Source organism: Penaeus monodon, chromosome 9 (genome assembly GCF_015228065.2).
Source record: "Penaeus monodon isolate SGIC_2016 chromosome 9, NSTDA_Pmon_1, whole genome shotgun sequence".
Classification (NCBI taxonomy): Eukaryota; Metazoa; Arthropoda; class Malacostraca; order Decapoda; family Penaeidae; genus Penaeus; species Penaeus monodon.
This window is the reverse complement of record NC_051394.1, coordinates 40,828,107-40,835,606: the sequence shown is the minus strand read 5'-3', so window position 1 is coordinate 40,835,606 and position 7,500 is coordinate 40,828,107.

The following is a 7,500-nucleotide window of genomic DNA, read 5'->3' as shown; positions in this document are numbered from 1 at the left end:
AATAATGGTGTTGATAATGATGGTGGTGATAATAATGATGATAATGATGAGGATGAGAATGATAATGATAATGATAATGATAATGTTTTTAATGATAACAGTAATAATGATTATGATGCAATTTATGAGCAATTTATATTATTATCATAATAATAATAATAATGATAAAAGTAATAATAATGATAATCATATATTAATAATAATAACAATAACAACAATAATGATAACAATAATAATAATAATAATGATAAATAATAATGATATAGGAAATAATATAATATAATATTATAATAATAATAATAACAATAGCAACACAACAACAACAACAACAACAACAACAACAACAACAACGACGACGACGACGACAACAATAACAACAACAACAACAACAACAACAATAATAATAATAATAATAATATGACGATGATGATAACAATAATAATAAGAAGAAAGATACTAATAATGATAATAATAATAATAGCAATGATGATAGTAACAATAACAACAACAACAGCAATAATAATGATCAATCAATCAATAACGGTATGCTCATGTTTGAGCAGCCGTGGACCTCTTCACCATCCTTCGCCACTAAACTCGATCTTACGCTTTTCTTTCCACTTATACCATCGACAGCCCGCACATATCTTTGATATTGTCGCTCAGTCTTGTCTTCGGTTTGCCTCTTCCTCTGTTTCCTATCACCATCCCTGTCAGCAAGTTTTTCTCAATACTTTTACTTCTCATTACATGACCAATAAACTTTAATTTCCTCTTGTTCAAGATGGTCCAACAGTCGGTCTTTACAATTTATTTTTCTCAGCACTTCATCATTCGTCTTCTTCTCTGTCCAGCTAATACGCAGTACTCGTCTGTAACACCACATTTCAAAACTATTGATCTTTTTCTTGTCTATCTACTTCAACACCCAACACTCAGAACCATATGATGCAATTGGGAAAACTAATGAAATTCAATAACCTCAGCTTGTCCGTAAGGGAAGCTTCGGTCTTTCCAGATGTTATTGAGAGCAATTGTGGCGCTTTTTGGGAATGGTAATTTTCTTTTTATCTCCGGTGAATCATCATATGTATTAGTTAAAACAGCTCCAAGATAAGTGAACTCTTACACATTTTCCACAATCATTCCATTGATTGTAACATGTTCATCATTGTTCATTGCCGGTTATCTTTGAATCTTCATGATCTTAGTTTTCTTGGCATTAAGAAACAAGCCAGAATTTTCGCTTGCTTCTCTAACTTTATCTAGTAGTTGTTGTAGTTCAGTGATACTGCTGGCAATCAAAACTATATCATCGACGTACCTCAGATTTGATATTTTGTATCCTCCAACATCCACAGTTCCTTCAAAATTCTCTAGAGCACCTCTCATAATATAATAATGATAATGATATTAATTATGTTAAAAATGCTAATGGTAATAATAATAATTATAATAATAATAATAATAATAATAATAATAATAATAATAATAATAATAATAATAATAAAAGTAATAATAATTATAATTATATATTGATAATAATAACAATAACAACAATAATGATAACAATAATAATGATAATAATAATAATAATAATAATGATAAATAATAATGATATAGGAAATAATATAATATAATAATATAATAATAATGATAATAATAATAATAACAATAATAATAAGAAAAACAACAACAACAACAACAACAATAATAATGATGATGATGATGATGATGATGATGATGATGATGATGATGATGATGATGATGATGATGATGATGATGATGATGATGATGATGATGATGATGATAATGATAATAATAATTATTATTATAATGATAATAATATTAATGATAATAATAATAATGATAATGATAATAATAATAAAAATGATTGTAGTGGATAATGAAACTCCTTAGAGTTATAAATGTTGATTTGGTAGCGTATTACCCAACGACAGGTAATGTCCATATGGATTTGGTCGTTTTGATGATGACTCTCAGGTGATTTAAGAGTGATCCCGTAGTCACAATAAAGAAAACAGTAAAATAACATCACTGGCAGACTCAACATACAACATAAAAAGAGCATCGATATTTATTACGCACGAATCTTTCGAACATAAGTAATAGACATGCACTTACTTGGTAAAACAGTTGAAATCCGCCACAACACGAGAAGCACCGTTCAGCCAGTTAATAATGCAAAGGGTCTGTTAACTACACAAGATAAAAGTCTCTCTCGACCGAACTGGCTTTATCTTATAGTGGCTTCCCGAGCTTCGTGATGTTTACTTTGTAAACCTGTGTTTGTGTCTGTTAAAAAAAAAAAAAAAAAAAAAAAAAAAAAAAAAAGGAAAACAGCAAAGCCATGTCATCTTCCAGGGCGGAGGAGTCCGTAGATTTTCTATACAGACCTGTAACGTCTGAAGCCAGGGGAAATTCACTACAATAATAATAACAATGATAATGATAATAGTAATGATAATAACAATTATTATTATTGCTATTATTATCATTTTCATAATTACTATTATTATTATCATTATTATTGTTACTGTTATCATTATTATTATTATTATATTATTATTATTATTATTATTATTATTATTATTATTATTATTATTATTATTATTATTATCATTATTATCATTATTATTATAATTATTATTATTATTATTATTATTATTATTATTATTATTATCATTGTTGTTGTTGTTGTTGTAGTAACAGTAATAATAATAGCAATAACATTAATAACAATCATAAAATTGCATGGCCTACAGCATGTAGTAGGAACGACAACGCCTGACTGAATTTGTTTTACGAGAGTCATCAGCCAAATTTAAACTGATCATACCCGAAGGGCCCCAATACAGTGCTCGCTTTATGAACTAACTCATCGTCCAGCAGAAACGTTTTTACATTATTAATCGTGAGCCTATAGTAAAGTTGATTTATTCAGCAAGTCATATAATGTATGTAGATTATAATGTTTGTAATGGTATGATGTAATTTTATATGTTGCGTTTAAAGCTTCAGGACATAAATTATCTACATAGCCGGCAAATACTGCATAGTGGATTAGTACCCGATGTTTGATTAAACTTTGTTATTAGAATATGTGTGACTTTGGTAGGCTATCATAACCTACATGGAGTTAAATGTCAATTTACTCTATACTCATTTGTCTCATCTATTTATTCTATACTCTGCCTTTCTATTGTATTATATATGAATTGCAAACTTTATTTTATGTAGTGTAGTGTACAGTAGGTTTATATATACATATATGTATATATATATATATATATATATATATATATATATATATATATATATATATATATATATATATATATATGTATTTATATACATACAAACATACATATATATATATATATATATATATATATATATATATATATATATATATATATATATATATATATATATATAAGGTATGAATGAGATTGCAGTGATGCATATCGCATACCCTGCATCAGATGCGATACAGTATACTTTGGGGAAACAGGCCGTGGTTTCAGCACTAGGGTCAACGAACATCGAGCTGACATCCTGGAAGGAAGCAGAAATAGTCCATGTAGGACTGAACAAACAAAAAAGAAAAATTATGGAAGAAACACACATCGCGACGGAGCAGGGCAGGTTCAAATTATCCAAGGTCACGGCATCAATTATACGAGCAACGAATAGGAGGTCACAGTCAAGTGTTTCGTCAGCTCACGTCTGATATGTGTTTACTCTGTAATTTCTCTGATGTATGTATTTTTGTCGAAGACAGAATCGAAACCGGTCAAATATATCTCTTGTATTGTGAAGATATTCATTCTCCTTCATACCTTCTATACATCTGTCAATATGAATACGGTTCATATATATATATATATATATATATATATATATATATATATATATATATATATATGTGTGTGTGTGTGTGTGTGTGTGTGTGTGTGTGTGTGTGTGTGTGTGTGTGTGTGTGTGTGTGTGTGTGTGTGTGTGTGTGTGTGTGTGTATGTGTGTGTGTGTGTGTGTGTGTGTGTCTGTGTATGTTTGTGTGTTTTGTGTATATATGTATATATGTGTGTATGTTGTATGTGCGTTTGTGTTTGTATGTGCTCATACTGGCCACATGTTTTTCCCCCTTTTTTAAGAATATGTATCTACAGATTGGTCGATGACCATCAATAACATTGATTATGAGCGTTTCATATTACCTTCTTCATTCAGTCTACCTGTCCGGTCATAAGCATGATATGATATAAAAACCTATGATAATACATTTGTGCGTGTGCTTGTGGACTAACATCTTATTAGATACATACATAGCAAAAAAAAATAGCTTATATGTAGCTTATATGATTAATTCATCATCATTATAGAAAAGGAAAAAAATAATTCCACAAAATATGTAATATTGCAAACGTTTGTTGCTGTACATTAATTACAATAAGATCTGTAATGAAGATAGTTAAATTTTGTTTCTTTTAAAGATATTGGGGTTGATAGTGATAATTCTGACAATGGTAATGTGATGAGGATTCTGCATTTCTGATAAGAGGATGATGAAGAGGATGATCCCAACGTTGAATAGATAAGCTGACTAAACTGACTAACAATCCTAAGATGAGGGTAACAATGCAATTATCATGTCAGTGGTAATGCTATAATCATGCTGACTAGAGTAATGGTCAGATCATAACGGTAATCGTATAGTACTATAGCAGTGATTATGCTGATAATATTAATCTTGCTTCAAAAGTAATCATGTTGATGATAATAATAACAATGAAAATGTCAATAATCGTGATAATAATAAACATGATGGAAATAATAATCAGAAGATAATTACAACCACGATCGAAATAACAGTATGATAATAATCAGTTGATTAGAATAATAATCATGATGATAATCTTAACAGATAAACAACGGAAAAAGAATAAAGAAGACCGAGCCATGGCCTACCTCAGAGTAAAAAAAAAAATCTTCCGTTCTCGAGTGCTTGTCGCCTGCGCCCTCTCCTCCCCCTCCGCCTTCGCTGCCGCCTCCGTTCGAGTGCCGCCTCCTGGAGCATTCCTCGAACCAAGAGGCGTGACGAGGCCCCGGGAAAACGACGGCGTCCCGCGGTGCAATTTCCTTGGCTTGCTTGATTGACGCCCTAAGGAATTGCTTTCTATGGAATGTCTGCGAGTGAGGTTTCCGCGCTCCCTCGGTATCTCATTCCGACGAGTAACAGGGAATGAGGTTTCCTTCGCTCTCTTTCTAAAGGATAAAAATATACGGGGAGCGGCGCTGTATTTTGAAAAATGACCTGTGGAAATAATTGCATCTGTGATTTATAAGAATATGTGCATGTACGATCGATGTAGTTTCAGACCAATTATTGATGGTCGGATATAATATATTTATATATTTTTTATATAAATAAAAATAAATAAATAAATATAAATATATATATATATATATATATATATATATATATATATATATATATATGCGCGCGTGTGTGTATGTGTGTTTGTGTGTGTGTGTGTGTGTGTATGTGTGTGTGTGTGTGTGTGTGTGTGTGTGTGTGTGTGTGTGTGTGTGTGTGTGTGTGTGTGTGTACATGTGTGTGTATGTGTGTGTGTGTGTGTGTGTGTGTGTGTGTGTGTGTGTGTGTGTGTGTGTGTGTGTGTGTGTGTGTGTGTGTGTTCATGCTAGCGCCAACATATTAAGAAATAGTTACCTTCCCTTTCCACTGAATATGTATCCAACAAAAGAAGCCAATTTCACCAAAATTTTCCTTATGAAATTATCTTCGGTATTATTTTTTTGAAAATAGAGTAAATGGATCTGTCACACACACACGCGCACACAGACATACACGTACACATATATACACACACATAAAATACACATACAAATATATGCTCAAATGAGTTTCTAAATCTCCTTTCAGACTAATACCGCCACTGCCGTAATCTGCTACAGTATCAACACTTGCATTTCATCAGCATCCTTTACACAGCAGAGAGAATTTATTAATCACCATATTAGTCATTCGTAATTTAAGTCTACCTAAGCAAGGTTAGTCCCAACACATTAACTCTCCACTACTATTTTCATTATTATTGTTATCATCATTATTATTACCGTTACAGTTGTTGTTACTGTCATTATCATATCATTATAATAATAATGATAATGATGATAATAATAATGATAATAATAATAATAATAATAATAATAATAATAATAATAATGATGATAATAATGATTACAACAACGACAACAACAACAACAACAACAACAATAATAATATTATTATTAATAATAATAATAATAATAATAATAATAATAATAATAATAATAATAATAATAATAATAATAATAATAATAATGATAAATAAATGAATATATAGATAAATAAATAAATAAATGAAAATAATGATAATAATAAAAATAACAAAAATGATGAATATTATTATTATTATCAGTATCATTATTTATTATTACTATTATCAATATCATTATTTATTATTATTATTATTATTATCATTATTATTCTTGTTGTTATTATTTTCATCTTTGTTATTATTATCATTAATATTATTACTATTATCATTATTATCATTACTATTATTATTATCATTATTATTATTATTGTTACCATTATTATAATTGCCATCCATATTATCACTATTGTCCTTATTATTGTTACTATTTTGTTATTGTAATAATTTTTATTACTACTACTATTGTTGTTATTATTTTATTATTATTATTATGACTATTATTATTATTATTATTATTATTATTATTATTATTATTATTATTATTGTTGTTGTTGTTGTTGTTGTTGTTGTTGTTGTTGTTGCTGTTGTTGTTGTTGTATTAATTATTACCCTTATTATGATTATCAATATCATTATCATTATCATTACCACTATTATTATTATTATTATTATTATTATTATTATTATTATTATTATTATTATTATTATTATTATCATTAACATTGTTATCTTTGTTATTATTACTATTATCATTATTATCATTATCATTATTATGATTATTATTATTATTATTGTTATTGGTATTGTTGTTGCTATTAATAGTTTGCTATTATTATTATTGTTGTTGTTGTTGTTAATTTTTTATCATTATTATCACCATTATTATTGTTATCATTATTGTTATTATTATTGTCGTTCCTATCATTAGTATTATCATCATTATTATCATTAGTGTTTTTATTTTCATCATCGTTATCATCATTATCATTACTATTATTATTATCATTATTTCACTATCATCATTATCATCATTAGTGATATTGTCAGTATTATTATCTATATAGATATTATTGCTATTATCATTATTTTCATCATCAACATCATTTATCTGAACACATCAATTCTTCCTAACTACACGCTTTGTTCCAGAGAAGATAAAGACTCTTCTTTTCCACTCTTTTCCTTTTCTTCGTCG